Genomic DNA, 16,221 nt, shown 5'->3' on the forward strand with positions numbered 1-16,221 from the left:
CTTTAAATCGAGTTGGACCATCCAGGCGTCCTTTCCTAGCATAGGAAGCAACTGGTGAAGAGTCAGCATCTTGAATTTTGGAATCACCAAAAAGGTGTTTAGAGTAGACCGGTCCAGAATAGGATGCCATGAATTTTCTTTTCTGGGTACCAGGAAAAGTCCTGAGTAGAAACCTTGTCCTTTTTCCTCTTCTGGTACAGTTTGAATAGCCTTTATGTTTAAAAGAGAGAGTATTTGCTTTTGAGCCTCTGCCCACTGATTTGGGGGTAGATCTAGCCAACCTTTTGGTGTTGGTAGTGTGTGTGGAAGTGAAATCTGTATCCTTGGGACACTATATTTAAAACCCATTTGTCCTGGGTAATGAGTTCCCAGTTTTTGGCCTGCAGACCAACCCTTCCCCCTAAAGGAGCATTCAGTTGAGAAGTGCTTGGAAGTTTTAAAATCAAGTCATTGAGACAGTTTTCCATAGGGGGGAGTCTTACTACTCCCAGATTTGGAAGTGGAAGCCCCCCACTGCTTAGTCTTGTGCGTACCATGCGACTGAAACCCGGGGTTTCTGCTGTGTCTGGGTTTAGATTGAGAAGGCCTGGAAGGAGCCGGAAAGGACCAATTCTTAGAGGGCCAATGCCTACTAAATCTTGGAGGCTGAACTTGTAAGAAATCTTTAACAGTTTGCATAGATTTAGCTTTATCTTCAATCTTTTTAAGAACTTCCTCAGCTTTGTTGCCAAATAGGCTGTCCTGATTTAAGGGAGCATCCAACAGTTTAGCTTTAACATGATCAGGCAAAGATTGCTCCTTAAGCCAAGCATGCCTTCTGAGTACAGACCCAGTGACAGCAGCCCTGCAAGAGGCCTCTAAAGAATCAAACCCACATTGCAAAGTATGTTTTCCAACCTGTTCAGCAGAATGCATCAAGTCCTGTAATTCCTTATTTCAGCACAGTCAGGAATCAACATAATTTTCTGTTTAAGCAATCCAATAATATGTTGTTGATACTTTAACATATGAAACTGACAGTTTAAGGTCCTAATGGCCAATGTTGCAGAAGTGTAAACCATAATGGATGAAGTTCTGCAGTGAGGTGGCTGTTTTGGGGGGCTGTTTGTGATATTTTTCTAGCAATATCCTGGCAGAGTCAACCAGATACTACTCTGATGAAGTCAGCCTGTGGTTGTTGACGAAAGCACTTAACTGTTGTGGTTTCCCGAATAACAGTTTTTAAGTACAGGGATTGTCAGCGTTTTTTTGGATTTCTGTCGTTGGTTCTTGGTTTCGTGTTCATTTCTGGATAATTGAACCGAGAACCGAAATAATTAGAGGCGAAAATATACCGAAAACGGATAGTGTGTTGATTAAATAAGGCACAAAACCGACAGCAAGGTACATCGTGGTCAGGGCCTAGGCAAGGAATACAGTATGAATGCAAATCTTTGTGAGGTATTTGCTTTCCACAAGAAATGTCAGTAAAAGTTAATAATTGCATTGGTAAGGAGCAAGAAAAAGTTTCCCCAACGGGGTACTTAACTTTAGTTGAAGACTTTGGTTCTGAAACTCGAAAACGAAAACTTCAGGAGTCGTCCGACCGGCACTTGCGAACTGCTTCTGCTTCGGGCACCGCATGGCAAGAAAGACTGATGTAATGGCTTCGGCTGCATGTTTTACACCCCTGACGACCTGACGTCATGGAAGAAGGGACAGCAACTGACGCAGGACCCAAGACTTTGTTAATCAGGCCGACTGAGGGCTACTGCAAGCAGATAACCCAAATGTAATGACTGCAACAGTGAAACACGAAGAACATCATCAGTACATGCAAAATAATGTTCTGGAGGAGTAAGGTTTAAAGGAAGGCAGAAAATGAAATTTACATAATGCCGAACTGAATTTTCACTGTTAAAAAGAAAGAAAACAAATGTAATGCATAATGTATGTAACTAGACAAAACTATCATGTCTTAGGTGTTTACAAATCTTTTAGATATCTACAGATTTCATTAACTTTGGATCTCTCTCTTTTGTATTCCTATTCTTACTCTTCCACAACTGGTATACCCAAACTACTCCTTTTTCACTGCTACCCCCCCCCCCTTTTTTGGCTTTTCCTTCTTTGTCAACTGCTACTTGTCACACACACACACCTAGCCCATATTATATCACTTCTAATTGAATTAAGTTATTTAACAATTTGGCAACAAAGTAGTAAGCTGGTCTGACTCATGCTTGAAATTCAGCTACACCACCTGATTAAACCAGCCTTGCTTCATATCTTATTTGCCAAGGTTATTACAGTAGATTTCTAACCCAGTATTTTTGCATGTCTTATTGTTTGCCAAAGTTATTACAATGGATTTCTCAACACAGCTGACATACCTTTTCATCTCATGCTAATATGACTTAATTGCTTCATCTAACCTCTTGCTAATGACCACTTACACCAATAGGGTAGGTACTTTTCTCATTTAATATTTCTTTTGAGAATACTGCTGCAAATGCGGATACAATTATTAGATTATTGCATTGCTACCCTACTCACAATGGATGTGCTTCAGCTGGTGTTTACTCTTGTGTACTGTGGCAACTTACCTTCTAGTCTACATTGAATCTTTAATCACTATACTTCAAATGGTCTGCACTCACAAAGTACTTCCATTGGATTTCTTTATACATTTTTCTTTCAGTAAACATGTTTTGGAGCACTTCTCGTCTGGTCTCTGCTGAAAAGGGGTCCTGCATGACCTAGTCAAACATTCCTAGCAATCAAATGCAAATAAAAAAATAAATAGCATATAACCCTTCCTATTTTCCAGTAGAATTGCAGGATACTCTTCAGAAAGGCAAGTTAAAAAATGAGAGTGAAAAAATGTAACAGAAATATAAGCATATCAAAAACACTAAATGCAAACTCTGTAGAGAATTGATGAGTAAAACACGTCCTCTGTCCTTATATTATTTGTGCAAACAGGACTTTGGCCATGTAGTCTAGTTCCCTGTGAACTGAAGAGCTTTAAAATAATATGAGAAGGTAAGGTACAAGTCAAAAAAGCATGTGAAGGGCAAATCAAGCCTGAGAATAAGTACGTGCCTCTAAAAATACATACAGATGAAAAGTCTGTCAGCTAACCTAGGAATGCCTTTACCTAGTGCTTGATATTAAATGTCCGCTTATTCACTGCAGCTTCTATTCTGTTGGCTTAGGGTTTAATTACTGCACTTCCAATCACAAATCCTAAATATCTAGCTTTTTTTTGTTATGCATAAAAGCTTATTCTTGGCAGCATTAACAGCAAGTCCTACCCGTCTTAAAGATTCTGCCCAGCTTAAACATGACTATATGCAATTCACAGTCTTATGAATAAACTATTACATTATCAAGGAATGCAGCATAGTATCTGGCTTGAAGTTTCACGACTTAATCCATGAGACTTTGAAAAGTGGTAGGAGCTACAAGAAGTCCAAAGGGTAAGATAGGATGGGGTTGAGAATGCTGTCTTTCCTTTGTCTTCGCGGGCAGTGCTCCTTGGTCAAATCTAGAGTGGTCAAAAACCTTGCCTTTGCCTATCCTCTCTACAGGCTGACCCATTTGGGGCACTGGACAGGAGTCAAACTTGGATATCTTATCAGTTTTCCAGAAATCGTTATAGAATATTATACAACTATCCAGTTCGGGGACTAAACTGAACTGTTCCATTTACTTTGAGACTCCTCACTACCTCCCAATCTAAAGAATCCTTCTCACTTTATCATTCACTGCCTTTGAGACTCGTACCAACACGTCGTTTTAAGTTTGCTCTTTCCCAGTCAGTTTCAACATGATGTTGAATTACGGTTTGCTCCATCAAATAGCTTTAAAAACTATTTCTCATTATAAAATTATTTAAGTTTCTTGTTTAATGACCTTATACAAAGTGGTCTACCTGACCATCAGGGATAGTATTCCCCGATACCATCCCATTAGAATTTATATCAATTCCCAAAATCTTTAATTTTCCCTCCATGATTGTTAACACATGTATGTGATTCAACTGCCTTCTCTTTACAGTCTTAGTTTGGAGATCAGTTTTTGCATTTTTTAGGTCATTAAAAAGGGTCCTTGCCAGAAATTTATTCTCAGCATTTGGTACTACCATTTTGTTCGCTGCCTTGAATTCCCAGAGTCTGGAATTGTTCTTATACACTATCTAGTGCATTTCTTCTGCCTTGTATACATGTTCTTTCACTACTGGCATAATTTTTAACCTACCTTTCAAGTCTATGAAATGTGCTACATTCAGACGAGATATATCCAACTTAAGCCTAAGGTACCACTCTTACTGCATCGGTGGTATGGAAGTAACTGATCCTAGTTCTTGCCATCTTGTTTTATGATCTTCCTAAGGACAAATACACCTCTAACCTATCAGTGAGAGGGTGATACACTAACACTGGCAAAGCTGAAGCCCTGGATATAAATAGAATTCCCTGGTACGAGTATTTATTTAGGTATTCTTACCCTGGAGAAAAGTAACACTAGCTATTCAGCTATTAGCTTAGTATTCACTTTTCACAAATGACCCTGCTTTAGAAATTTTTGTAGCAGTCTATGATCATCTGAATATAAAGTAAACATTTACTACTCTCTACTAATGGACTAAGATCCATGGTTATCTGTTCAAAAGGGGAAACAAAAATGGGTATAGGTATCGGACGACTTCTGAACCCAAGATGTGGTGCAGTTTTGACATTCTGGGCATGCCTCACAGAAATTCTCAAGTGCCTTTTGTTTGGAGATAATGAACACTGGACAACACCAGTGTTTCTGCATACCTCTCAGAACACATATCATTCTAGGCCACAACGCTCAACTTTTTTGCTCAATAAACAGGGATAAAGTTTAAAAAAAAAACAATGGGTAGAAATCCCATTATTGTTACTCGTACCTCTCAAGCGACCTCGTCAAGAGGACCGTTCTTCATTTTGAGTCTTAAAAAGTCCATGTTCCTCACTGTTCACATTTGAAGGGCATTTTATGCAATCAGTGTTAAGATTTTTTATAATTAATGTCATGAACAGCTGAGGGATGCTCAGCAATAATGAAAATTACCCTGGATAAAAACAGGGTTCCCTGGCCTGAGTACTTATTTGGGTATTCCTACCCTGAAGAAACGTAACACTTTTCACAATGATCTTACTTACGAATCCGCCAAGTCAGGAACACCTTCGTTAGTACCCGGACATGACATGGAGGGACATAGCCTTTTCACTCAAGGGTGCAGGTGTTTTACTTCACCAACAAAAGGCAACTCGTATCAATGATTTTCTTCTGCTCTTGGGTTTGGCAGCTCCTTAACTTTTACTTTACTGACTTCCAGAGACCATTTCTGATCAGTCCTCCCTTTTAGCCTACCAGGGAAAACTTACAGCTCTGTTCAGGTTCTCGTCCTTCTCTTTGCGAGTATACCGCTGTGGATATTTCCACTTTTGTCTCCACACAAGCATTTTTCACTTCTTTACAGACTCAAATATTTCGATGCAGTTTCATATGATTTCTTTAATAAATTTAACTGGACGGCGCAGTGGTGCAGCGATAAAGTTGTCCCCTCACAGCAAGAGGTTCTCCGGTTCGATTCACGGCTGGGGTGCCTTTTGTGTGGAGTCTGCATGTCCTCCCTGTGTTCGTGTGGGTTTCCTCCGGGTGCTCCGGTTTCCTCACACATTACAAAGACATGCTTCTGGAGTATTTCTCCCCGGGCCTCCGCTGAAAATTGGCTTTGTCCCAAGTCTGACTTTCCCGGTTAACAAATGTTAAATAAATAAAAAATAAATACATTTTCTGGCAACACACACACACACACTTTTCTGAGTCTGTCACTAACTTAACTGTTTATCTCTGGCAATACATAGTGCTCAGAGCACTGCCTTCTACTCAAAGTCAAATTCTAGTGTTTTTTAAGCACTAACACCCATTTATTTTTTTTTGCCATCGTCTTTACAAGGATTATGTATTTTTACCAGTGTCAGTCTGCAGTAGTCATGCCCCATTCTTACTAGCACTACTAGCACTATAAATCAGAACTGGTTGCTGCTGCCCTTCCCCACTCTATTCAACACTGAGGTCACTGTTCCTACTGCCCCCTTCCATTTCTGTTTGGGGTACATCCTGAAGAGAAAAGTAAATAAAACATCAGTCAGAAAGAAGTAAATAGAAGTTTTTACCTCAAAAATGAACTTGTCTGCCCTGCCTACCTGGGAGTATCAAATGGTGATCCCTCCCCCACCAATCTGCATATTGCTTTTAACTGGAGAAAAGCTATGGAGCGCAGTACTTTATCCTTAGCATCTGAATCTCTAGATGTGTTAGAGTATCCTATACTTCCATGAACATGTACTGCTGCCAGCCTTTTCTTCTCACATGTTTTAGGCCTACCAGGGTTGACACTTGTTAGGATTTTTTTGACATTCAAAAAAATCTGGGTTTCTGTCAAGAATTTTTTTTAAATGACTACTCAAGTATTTTTTTAATCATTCTGACAGTTAATACATTTCTAAAGTGCATTTTCCTAAACTGTTTACTTTTTCACTTGGATTTACTATTTTATTTTATTTTATAGGTTACAAGCCAAAGTACTAGGCTAGCTCCCCTTCTGGGTCATTTCAAGCTTAGCCAAGTTCCTTTCTGATGTTTTCTGATGTTTGAATTAACCTATCTCATGTGGTGTTAGATCGGGCTTTTCATCCCATAATTACCTATTACCCACAGTGAGGATTTTATTTTATTTATGCTTATTTACCTGGGTAGTACACTGAAAAAAATGACCAATTGCAGATCCAAGTACAACCACTTGTTAAGTACAAATGAATAAATAAAAAAAAGTAGTACAGCTATCCAAGTTCTGATGAACATTTAGAATATCAGCATTGGACAATGGTGCAAAGTAAGAATAATTTAAAATTATTAGAGTAGCATTTTTGTTTGCCTCAATTTGCACCCTAGGAGGTATGAAATGTGATCAATAGGAAACAAACTTATCAAAGGAATCTTCTTCATGTTGCATCTCAGCAGAAGTATACAATGTCCGAGACAGAAACATATTATAGATGTAAACTAATGAATTAGTCCTTTATTTACAATATTTGTTCTCTATGGAAAAATTACACATGCTTATAGCCTTTAGAATAAATGATATATTAGAATCAGGAAAACAGCAAGAGACACACTGCTGGGAACAGTGTGCATCAACATTTCTTCTTCTTCTTCCTGTTCTCACTTCCTCAGTATTTTTAAGACCCAAACTTATCAACTTTAATAATTTCAAGCAAGCACACCACCTGCCAAAACAAGACCAACAAAGTAAGTTTTTACATTGTACAGAAGGTTTACATATTTGCTCATCCGTTGCATTTAACCCTGGTATTTTTCATCAAGAATGCTGCTAGTATGATCTAAAAGCAATACACACCAACTTATAGAAAAGGGCTTGGCAATGGCTGGGGCAAGAGGTAGAACTTTTTTCACATTCCTTTCTATTCCAAAGGTGACAATTTAAAAATTGGCAGACACAAGGTTCCTTAACAAGTACAGTCACACTCCCAAAATCTAAGTAATTCCAGTAAACTCTTTTCTATCACACAATACTCCCCATTTACCCAATTTACTTGTGGCACTGAGGCAACACCTTGCCCTACTACTCTACCAGTGATGTTATTACATTCTACTGAAAAGCAGAACATTTACATTTTTATTGCTGGAAAAGTTAGTTAAAATTCAAATTTTCTTAGATACATTACTAACTCAATAATTTCTAGCTGTTGCCTTTTCTCTGACACCTTCATGTTGTTTGCACCCAACTGGCCATTTTTATTTACAGATGCAGCTTGCTGTACAAGGCTTCAGTAGCCAACAGTCTTTCAATTAACAGAGATAGCCTGTCAGTATTCATAGTCACTGCAAAAAGCCAGTTTAGTAAAACTACTTGGGAGTATGGTCTTGAATTTGTCATCATATGCCTTTGTCCCAGTTTTTCTTCATTTGGTCAGAGTGTTGTGTCAGCTGTTGCCATCTCTATCAATTTAACGTCACTCTCCTACCTTCTACACTCATGCCCAACAGTCAAAGTTTTCTCTCATGCAATCCAACCACTTCTCTGCTGGATAGCCTCGTTTCTTTCGGTCTTCTTCCTGATGGTCCCAATTCTTCTTCACTCGATTGTCTTATGCTTTCCTGCACATGTGCACAAACCACCATAATCTGTGCGGTTTCACCTTTGCACTTGGAGATTTGCTGTTGGCAAATTCAATTATCATTTTACTTATGATTTCTAGCTACAAGTGTATAACACTTATACACTTGATCTGCTACCATTTTGTTGGTGTTAAAGGTCCAGTTATGAATTTTACAGGTCATATTCACAAACCTTAGCAGTACCTTTATTTAACTTACTGTAGTCTTCCATATATAATTAATATTCAAGTAACTCACCAGTTGGCCAGGAAGGCAAAATCTTGGCCCAGTCCGTCTACACTCTTTTCTTTCATTACATACATCTCAAATTCAATACGTCTCAATGCTGTCAGCCTTGTGGAGTGTTTTTTTTGTTCAATAGTGGGTTGACTCTGGAGAGGCCAACATAGACATTAACAAGACTAACCAACTGTCAGCTAGTGTTGTGTTGTTCTCTTGAATATTCAACGTGGATTGCCTCTGCACTGTAATGTTCTATCCTACATTTTCCAAAAATTCTCTATTTTGGGCCACCTACACATCTCCCTCTTCTCAACTGGGGAAGAAAATCTCAAATGTGTACACTGCAGGCTGCAACGCATGGATAAAATCTTGCAATATGGTGGCATGACCAAATTTTGCCCACCTGAAAAAAAACACCAGTGAAGTGGGTAAATTACACTGGAGGCAGAATTCACAAGTTTATAGACTTTACTTGGTGATGAACAGGCAAAATAAAAGCAAAATATTGCCCATTAGCAAGACACAAATTCTTACAAGTCATACAGGTTTCCACCTCTAGCAGTATACTGAAATTGTCCTTGTAAAATTCAAGCATTTCTTCACTTTGGCCCAGCTGTATTCTTCCCATTACTCCATGTAGTAAATCCACCAGCTGGCAAGTAACAAGTGTCCTTATTCCCGGTAAACTTCTCCCGCTTCCATGAGAGGTAAAATGACTGTCTTATTGGGTATAGTTCTCCAACATCTACAGATCAGCTGCTTTTATTTAGTTTTTGCAGTTGTGCACTTTGCTCTACCATAAAATCTCCTCCAACCCAATACTAATGGATTTACTGCACATCAGCAAGTGAAATGGTATCTGAAATAAACTGTCTAGGGATCTAAACCTCTGCAAAATCAGAGCGGTTTGGAGGGACAGGTATATCTTGCAGAGGACACTACTGCTGTGGAACAGACTCCACCCATCCATATAAAACAAATTTAATCCCCGACAATATTTAAGCTCAATTTAGATCTATGGATGTGAAACGGAACATTTAACCCAAGACTGCCCCCTGTACTACTAATGGATAGAAGCAGCTCCTAAATGGTTTACCCATGCATGGTTCCCCTCAATTTATCTACGGTATGATTCCAGTTACTCTCATTAGGTGTAATATACAATTATCGATCACTGAATGGGATAGGTTAATTCAAGCATAAAAAGGGAAAATGGCTAGGCTTAAAATGGCCAGCAAGGGCAGACAGCCTAGTACTTGCCTATAAAACTCAGCTCAAAAAGTCTACATATTTTAAATCACATTTTTCGTACTATGAACACCCATTCATTGTTGCATAACATACAAAAAAAACACACACCTATATACACACAAGCAAAAAGTGCACTCTCATTAACACAGTAATCCAATAATGAACATAAATATGAGTACAATATTTTTCAGATATTCAGGCCAGGCATGTACATATTTACGAGGCTACCTGTATAACTGGCAATTTACATACATTTCATGTGCATTATCACATTTATACACATTAAATCCATATCAATCCCCTTGAAAAAAAATCAAAAATAAGATTCTGGTGTGATTCCCATTTTAATTTCTCCTGGTTTACTGATATTTCTAGGGAAAGAAAATTGGAGTTGAGTATTTCCCTGTTCTACGAGGGGGCAAAATAAGACACTTGTCTGCCTTGTCTCATTTATTCCACATAGTAGCAATTTGCTTTACAAATTCAACTATACAAGACCAGTTTTTCCCCTTCATTCTTCATAAAAAATAAACCTACTCCATTAGCAATTTACAAAAATACTTTCCAGATAATGTCCATAGAAAAAGGGGGGAAATGTCTGTATGGTCTGCAAGACTCTGAATACTCAAACTCTAAATGATGGCCAAACTATTCCTTATTTTTTTAAGCCTAACGATTCCTTAGAAGCAAAACATTGAAGATAAGGGGAAAAAACTCCAATAAGGAGGAAATGTTGGACTTAATCTGTTCGAGCTACAGTCGACTGCATCTGATACAAATACAAGAAAATAAGATCTGAGGTAAATAGAGAGGAGCACAGCATTATGGGAGATGGGGCTTGAGATCCTCCCATGAAACACAGCTCTTTGTGGAGACCAGTCTTATCCATGAAGTGGATGCATTGGATTATTTAAGGTTTCACATATTTTTCATACCTCACTTTTACCAGATAACACTTAATACTGCACTAGTTGCACCTGCCCTGCACACATCCACAGCATCTGACATATGGTCTACAGCCACTTGTTTCAACTTTCTTCACACCAATAACTAGTCTCTTACTACAGAAACGTGCAATTCAGCAAATTCAGTCTTTGGCTCTTCAACACTTTAATGTGTGCTTCTACATATCTGAATTATGACCATTAAAGAGGTCATGAAAGAAAGGAAAAATACACTAAAAACCTGGCCACGGTTGAAAGGGGTCTGAGAGTTAAGAACCAGTTCATTCACCCAGTTAAATGGCCAACACTCACAAGGGTGAGGTAAGAACATCTGGGTAACAGAGGGGCCAGAATAAAAAAAATCATAATGGCCAATTTCATTCAGTTACATAATAAAAACTCAAGGCAGACACATCCAAACTTGAAAGAAGAGAACACTATTTAAAGAACTAGGAGAGCACTAATTAAGTACAGAACAGATGCAAAACACAAACCAGGAACAAGTACAAACAATCCAAAAACTGAAGGTACTGAAGATGCCAGCAAGCAGTTTAAAAATGTATTAATTTGCAACCAATGCAAACATTTTTGAACCCACATGTTGGTTACTTCATTCCACTGCATTTGTAATTCACTAGGTTTAGTATATGTGGCAAAGTGTGTTCAATGTTTGATTTTTCCCACATAAAAACACAAACAGAAATTTATGTGCATTTACGAGCACAATCTAGACATAAGGAACAAGAATGTTAAAAACTCTTTATACAAGCATGTGGAAACAAACCCTGATCATTCTTTTTTATTTTTTGGATTGGATTTTGTACCTCAAGAATATGAGGGGAGGGCCATGTGAAGATCTTATTGAATACAGAGAAATGATGTGGCAACTAAGGTTAAATGCTTGTGTGCCCCCTGGCCTTAATGAATGTATTTCAATCAGTAGTATATTGCGTTTAAAATCATACAAAGTGTAAACCCTGCACCTTATGTTCTAACTATCTTCTTTTGTACTTGATAACTCAGGGTTAACAAATTTGCTTCTGTTGTTAATTGATGTGGTGGTCATGTGATTTTTTTTTTTACTATTTAAATATTGTAGAATTTGTTGAACTTTTAGATTCTGATGAAGTATTGGTTATAGACTGACAAAAGCACTTAATCTTGTTGGTTCATTACTAATAAATTTTTAAACTTCTTGCTGGCTCGCTGGTGTATTCAGTGCCTTCAGTTTTTGGATTGTTTGTACTTGTCGTTCCTGGTTCCTGGTTTGTGTTTTGCATTTGGAGTTGCTCTATCCATGGCTGAGATGCTGAGCAACAGACAGGTGGCCTTGGAAGGATGGGACAATTACAGGCGAGTGTTAACATCTTTACTCAACTTGTGCAAGAACTTAATGTTCAAATTCACCACATCCAAAGGGATAGTGCCAACAGTAGTGACTGAGACTTTAATCGTACTCCTAACTGCCTAATGAACAGGAGTTGTCAGGAAGAGAACCTTGAACCTCTACACAATTCGGATTGAAACATCTCACGAGTAGGTACTAACACCATAGACCTTAAAGGGTGGTTTAATGAGGCGTCTGAATTTAACACTACAGAAACCACACATAACGGTACCTTGCAACAATCTATTTCAAAATTTGAACACGTGCTCACTAAATGCTGTAAACTGCAAGGAGAAAATGCTTACTTGGTGGAATGTGTTAGGCGTAAGCAGATACCCAGGGGTCTTAGATTCTGGAAATATCCCACTGGGTTGTTGCAGAGTTCTCTCTTGCACCAGGACCTCAATGAACTTTTTATCAGGCAAGGTATTGAACTGTTGGAGCTAATTAAACATAACCAATGTGAAATTGAGCAGCTCACTGCTGAAGCAAACACTTTAGACACTGTGATTAAAGAAAGACATTGTTTTGAATGTGTATACTAATACTGACAACATTGTGAGAGACATTAGTAAACGCAAAGAAAAGAAACCTGAAAGGGACAGAGCTGAGTACAATGACGGGCAAGCCTACCCCCAACCACAGAAGACCAATGAGAATCAGGCATTTAGTGATGGACAGCATAGCAATGAGGAAGAAGTGGTGTAATCTGGCAGCAACAGCGACACCTCTTTAGGGTGGGAGCCCTTGAGGCGTTCAGAGCATTTGAGGAACAGAGGGAATTACAATGTGAACCAGGAGTGGAAAACTACAACCAAGGGAACCAGAGACACCAGCAGAAGCAGTATGGATGGCAGAACCTGGACAGATAGATGAAAATGTTTCAAATGAATTTCCAGTGGTAATTTCAAACAAAACAGGTGACTTTCATGTTTTTAACTTTACAGACAATTTGTATCAAACTGAGCATGCTAAAGTATTGAGTAGAGGCTACACTTTTATCCTACTTGTCAAGTTAAAACAGACGTTTTGTTGGACCTGAAATTGTTTATCAGAAAGCTTAATTTTTATAAGTTTGAGCAAGAAAGTAACAAAACGTCTTGACATGTTCCAGGCAAGAGGGTACCCATTGCAAATGGTTGTTAGTATTCGTAGTGAGGTTAGCACTAAAAAGGTTAGAAGGTACCATCATACCTCTTTTTAGGGGTTCCACTACTCAGATTATATGTTATAATGATATGCTACAGGTAACAATACTAACAATTAAGGCACTGCATTTGTCACAATTTACACTGTGGACAGTGATGCAATTAGTAATATAGTATGTAAGAACTGGAAAATCTTTTCTTGTTATGGGAAAGATTTTGAGAAGTTTGGTGATAAAGGGAAGTAAGGCCAGGTGTATAGGAGGCGGGTTCAAATTGTTCTATCATGGTGTGGATGGCAGGAGAAATGGGGTAGGGGTTATCCTAAAGGAACAGTATGCCAAGAGTGTTTTGGAGGTGAAGAGAGTGCCTGATAGAGTGATGTTTATGAAGCCTGAAATTGAGGGTGTAATGATGAATGTTGTTAGTGCATATGCTCCACAAGTTGGGTGTGCGATGGATGATGAGAAAGAAAAATTTTGGAGTGAGTTGGATGAAGTGGTGAGTGTACCCAAGGGTGAGAGACTAGTGATTAAAGCGGACCTCAATGTGCATGTTGGTCAAGTGAACAGAGGGGATGAGGAAGTGATGGGTAGGTATGGTGTTAAGGAGAGGAATGCAAAAGATCAGATGATTGTGGATTTTGCGAAAAGCTTGGACATGGCTGTGGTGAATACGTATTTTAAGAAGAGGGAGGAGCATAGGGTGACATACAAGAGTGGAGGAAGATGCACACAGGTGGATTATATCCTATGTAGGAGGGCCAGTCTGAAGGAGATTAGAGACTGTAAAGCGGTGACAGGGGAAAGTGTAGTTAAGCAGCAGTTAAGCAGCATAGAATGGTGGTCTGTAGGATGATGTTGGTGATCAAGAAGAGGAGGAGGAGGAGTGTGAAAGCAGTGCCAAGGATTAAATGGTGGAAGTTAAAAAAGGGTGATTGTGAGGTGGAGTTCAGGGAAGAGTTGAGACAGGCACTGGGAGGCAATGAACAGTTACCGAATAGCTGGGCAACTACAGCAGAGCTAGTAAGGGAGACTGCTAGAAAGGTGATTGGTGTGACATTTGGACAGAGGAAGGAGGACAAGGAGACCTGGTGGTGGAATGAGAAAGTACAGGAGAGTATACAGAGGAAGAGGCTGGCGAAGAAGTGGGATTGTCAAAAAGATGAAGAAAGTAGACACGAGTATAAGGAGATGAGACGCATGGCAAAGAGAGAGGTGGCTAAGGATAAGGCATATGGAGAGTTGTATGAGAGATTGGACACTAAAGAGGGAGAAAAGGACCTTGGCTAGACAGAGGAACAGAGCTGGGAAAGATGTGCAGCAGGTAAGGGTGACAAAGGATAGTGAGGGAAACCTACTCACAAGTGAGGAGTTTGTGTTGAGTAGATGGAAAGAGTACTTTGAAGGGCTGATAAATTAAGAGAATGAGAGAGAGAGAGAGAGAGAGAAGGTTGGATGATGTGGGGATAGTGAATCAGGAAGTGAAACAGATTAGCACGGAGGAAGTAAGGACAGCTATGAAGAGGATGAAGAATGGAAAGGCTGTTGGCCCAGATAACATACCAGTGGAATCATGGAGGTGCTTAGGTGAAATGGCAGTGGAATTTTTAACCAGATTGTTTAATGAAATTTTGGAAAGTCAGAGGATGCCTGAGGAGTGGAGAAAAAGTGTTTTGGTACCCATCTTCAAGAATAAGGGTGATGTGCAGAGCTGCAGTAACCACAGAGGGATAAAATTGATCAGTCACAGCTTGAAGTTATGGGAAAGAGTAGTGGAAGCTAGGTTAAGAAAGGAGGTGATGATTAGTGATCAGCAGTATGGTTTCATGCCAGGAAAGAGCACTACAGATGCAATATTTTCTCTGAGTGTGTTGTTGGAGAAATACAGAGAAGGTCAGAAGGAGTTGCATTGTGTCTTTGTGGACTTAGAGAAAGCATATGACAGGGTGCCTAGAGAGGAGTTGTGGTATTGTAGGAGGAAGTTGGGAGTGGCAGAGAAGTATGTATGGTGAGGATGCAGTGAGTAGAGCTGGTAAAGGTGGATGAGTTTAAGTATTTGGGATCAACAGTTCATAGTAATGGTGAGTGCGGAAGAGAGGTGAAGAAGAGAGTATAGGCATGGTGGAATGGGTGGAGAGGAGTGTCAAGAGTGATTTGTGGCAGACGGGTACCAGTAAGAGTGAAAGGGAAGGTCTATAAGAGGGTAGTGAGACCAGCTATGTTATATGGGTTGGAGATGGTGGCATTGATGAAAAGGAAGGAGTCAGAGCTGGTTGTGACCGAGTTAAAGATGTTAACATTTGCACTGGGTGTGACTAGGATGGACAGGATTAGGAATCAGTATATTAGAGGGTCAAGCTCAGGTTGGACAGTTTGGAGACAAAGCAAGAGAGGCGAGATTGCGTTGGTTTGGACGTGCTGAGGAGGGATGCTGGGTATATTGGGAAAAGGATGCTAAGGATGGAGCTGCCAGTTAAGAGGAAAAGAGGAAGACCTAAGATAAGGTTTATGGATGTGGTGAGAGAGGACATGCAGGCGGTTAGTGTGAAAGAGCATGATGCAGAGGACAGGAAGAAATTGAAACAGATGATCCGCTGTGGCGACCCCTAACGGGAACAACCGAAAGAAGATGATGAACATAGGGTTAACAAATTTGCTTCTGTTAATTGATATGGTGGTCGTGTGATTTTTTACTATTTAAATATTGTAGAGTTTGTTGAACTTTTAGATTTTGATGAAGTCTTAGTTATAGACTGATGAAAGCACTTAATCTTGTTGGTTCATTACTAATACATTTTTAAACTTCTTGCTGTCTCACTGGTGTCTTCAATGCCTTCAGTTTTTGGATTGTTTGAACTGCTCAGAACAGACCACTGTCCAAGGGCATGAGATGGGCTAACACAGTACTTTCCAGTACTTTTGCAAAGGGGTGAGATGCAGAACAGATGCTAGAAGCCCCGGGTACAAGGATAATGGCAGTTACATTCTAAACAGAGGGAAGCTGCTGAATTTTCACAGAGGCTGCAGAAATGATGAATGGTGAAAGCTGC

General features: G+C 39.4%; 1 protein-coding gene across 4 annotated transcripts in view; it reads right to left on the minus strand.

The window, feature by feature from the left end:
* Positions 1-16,221, minus strand: part of CCPG1 (cell cycle progression 1) — a 1,059,961-nt gene that overhangs the window by 960,832 nt on the left and 82,908 nt on the right. The window contains exon 1 of one of the 4 annotated variants that reach the window (XM_044078957.1): positions 2,586-2,608. The exons of the other annotated variants lie outside the window; for them this stretch is intronic. The gene's annotated coding sequence lies outside the window, so the exon portion shown is untranslated. Of the gene's footprint in view, positions 1-2,585; positions 2,609-16,221 lie in introns of those variants that run through there. 4 annotated transcript variants of the gene reach the window in all.

Source organism: Protopterus annectens, chromosome 7.part1, assembly GCF_019279795.1.
Source record: "Protopterus annectens isolate FY-2018-M chromosome 7.part1, PAN1.0, whole genome shotgun sequence".
In the NCBI taxonomy this organism is placed as follows: domain Eukaryota; kingdom Metazoa; phylum Chordata; order Ceratodontiformes; family Protopteridae; genus Protopterus; species Protopterus annectens.